This window comes from Aotus nancymaae, unplaced genomic scaffold, assembly GCF_030222135.1.
Source record: "Aotus nancymaae isolate 86718 unplaced genomic scaffold, 86718_ANA_hifiasm-v0.15.2.pri h1tg000046l, whole genome shotgun sequence".
Classification (NCBI taxonomy): domain Eukaryota; kingdom Metazoa; phylum Chordata; class Mammalia; order Primates; family Aotidae; genus Aotus; species Aotus nancymaae.
In genome coordinates, this window is record NW_026988460.1 from 20,212,822 (window position 1) to 20,215,296 (window position 2,475).

The 2,475-nt window shown below is 41.8% G+C and overlaps 1 pseudogene; it reads left to right on the plus strand.

Moving 5' to 3' along the window:
* Nucleotides 1–897: 897 nt before the first annotated feature.
* Nucleotides 898–1,374, plus strand: LOC105731258 (peptidyl-prolyl cis-trans isomerase A-like; annotated as a pseudogene).
* The last annotated feature ends 1,101 nt before the right edge of the window (nt 1,375–2,475 follow it).

The following is a 2,475-nucleotide window of genomic DNA, read 5'->3' on the forward strand; positions in this document are numbered from 1 at the left end:
AGGAATGTCCCTTAGATCTCTGGTCCTTAGATTCTTCATCTGCAAAATGGGAATTTAACACCAGCTGACCACGCAAGGTTGTTGGGATAATGGGTATGAAAAAAGTCTTTGAAATATATCAAGTGTCTTCAGGGTAAGAACCAGGCTAGAAATATACCTGCCTAAAGGGCGAGGGAGGTAACATAATTGAGCAAACCAGGCCTATAAGAACTCTCCCAATTGTATCAGTTAGCTATTGCTGCATAACAAATCATCCTACAACTTAGTGGCTTATATCAACAATGTATATTACTTTTCACTATTTTCTGGGTTTTCTCAGCAGTTGTTCTGCTGGCTTTGCCTGGGCTCACTCATATGGTTCCATTAATTTGAAAGATTGCCTGGGGGCTGGGCTCATTTAGAATAGCAGAGCAGCTACTACTTGTTGGTTAATGTTGAATGTTGCCATGTAGGAAACTGGGCTCCTTGTTGCCAGCCTATTTTTCTTGAAAAGTCAAAATATTTGTACGTGTGACTGAATAAATCTTTGTATGTGTGTGTATAAATCTTTGACTTTGAAATATTAACTAATTTTTTTAATGGAAAACATCATGTGACTCTACAAAACATATCTATGGACTAGATTTGGGGCCTGGGCCACCAATTAGTAACCTCTATGTAAAGTAATGTTTCCTGCTGGTCCTTACATTTGTGTCCATTCTACTAGGTTTTCCTCAATTACAGGGAGCCATATCAGGCTCATCTGGGCTCTTTTCCTTAGTCCTGATCTTTTGAACAGTAGTCCTCAAAGTGAGGTTCCCCATACCAGCAGCATCGGCATCACCTCCAAATTTGTTAGAAATGCACATTATTGGCTTTGCAGATGCCGATGCCGCCTGGAGCCTTGTAGTATCAGCCATGGTCAACCCCACCATGTTCTTTGAGATTGCCATCGACAGCAAGCCCTTGGGCCGCATCTCCTTCAAGCTGTTTGCAGACAAGTTTCCAAAGACAGCAAAAAACTTTTGTGCTCTGAGCACTGAAGAGAAAGGATTTGGTTATAAGGGTTCCTGCTTTCACAGAATTATTCCAGGGTTTATGTGGTAACTTCACATGCCATAATGGCACTGATGGCAAGTCCATCTACAGGGAGAAATTTGATGATGAGAACTTCATCCTAAAGCATACAGGTCCCGGCATCTTGTCCATGGCAAATGATGGACCCAACACAAATGGTTCCCAGTTTTTTCATCTGCACTGTCAAGATTGAGTGGTTGGATGGCAAGCATGTGGTCTTTGGCAAGGTGAAAGAAGGCATGAATGGAGCACTTTGGGTCCAGGGATGGCAAGACCAGCAAAAAGATCACCATTGCTGACTGTGGACAACTTTATTAAGTTTAACTTTTGTGTTTTATCTTAACCACCAGACCATTCCTCTGTAGCTCAGGAGAGTACCCCTCTACCCCATTTGCTCACAGTATCCTAGAATCTGTGCTCTCGCTGCAGTTCCCTTTGGGTTCCATGTTTTCCTTGTTCCCTTCCATGCCTAGCTGGATGGCAGAGTTGAGTTAAGTTTATGATTATGAAATAAAGACTAAATAACAAAAAGAAAAAAAAAAAAAGAAATGCTGATCTCTATCCCCAGCATGAGGCATAGCAGGTGGGAGACACTCAGTATTGAGCCCCACCCCAGACCTGCTGATTCACATCAGCAGGTCTAGGGATGAAACCCAGGTATCCGGAAGACTTCACACTGGTTCTCGACCCTAGCTATGCATCGGAATCACCCTGGAGAACTTCATAAAATATCAATCCCAAGGTACCAGCCACAGATTAAGATTTTAATGATCTGGGATGCAGCCTGGACTTTAGGATTTTTCCTCATTTTTTTTTCTAGTCAGTCTCTTGCTTATGCAGCCTTTAGAATTTTTAAGTGACTCTAATTTGCAGCCATGGGACTTCACTTGGACCTTGAAATTAAAGGAAAAAAGAAACTGGTTGAGACTCTACATATCTCTGGGGAAAAACACTGGGGAATTAGAACATTAGGAAAGAAACTCACTTTTTTATTTATTTATTTGTAATGGAGGCTTCCTCTAGGTCTTCCTTCCTTGAACTTCAAATATATCAGTATTTCAGTCATTCCCACAAAACACAGTGCACAGGAATGAATGCAATTCAATGTTTTTCACAATTTGTCTTCTGGAAGTTCATTCTCTCTCTCTCTCTTTCTCTCTCTCTCTTTTCTTAGAGACAAAGTCTCACTCTGTAGAACAGACTATAGTGCAATGGTATGATCATAGCTCACTGTAATCTCAAACTCTTGTGGGGAGGGATTCTGCTTCCTCAACATGCTTTCCTCAGCCTCCTAAGTAGCTGGGAATATAGGCACACACCACTGTGCCTGGCTAATTTTTTACTTTTTGTTGAGATGGGGTCTTACTATACTGCAGAGGCTGATCTCAAACTCCTGGCATCAAGTGATCATCCCGCCTC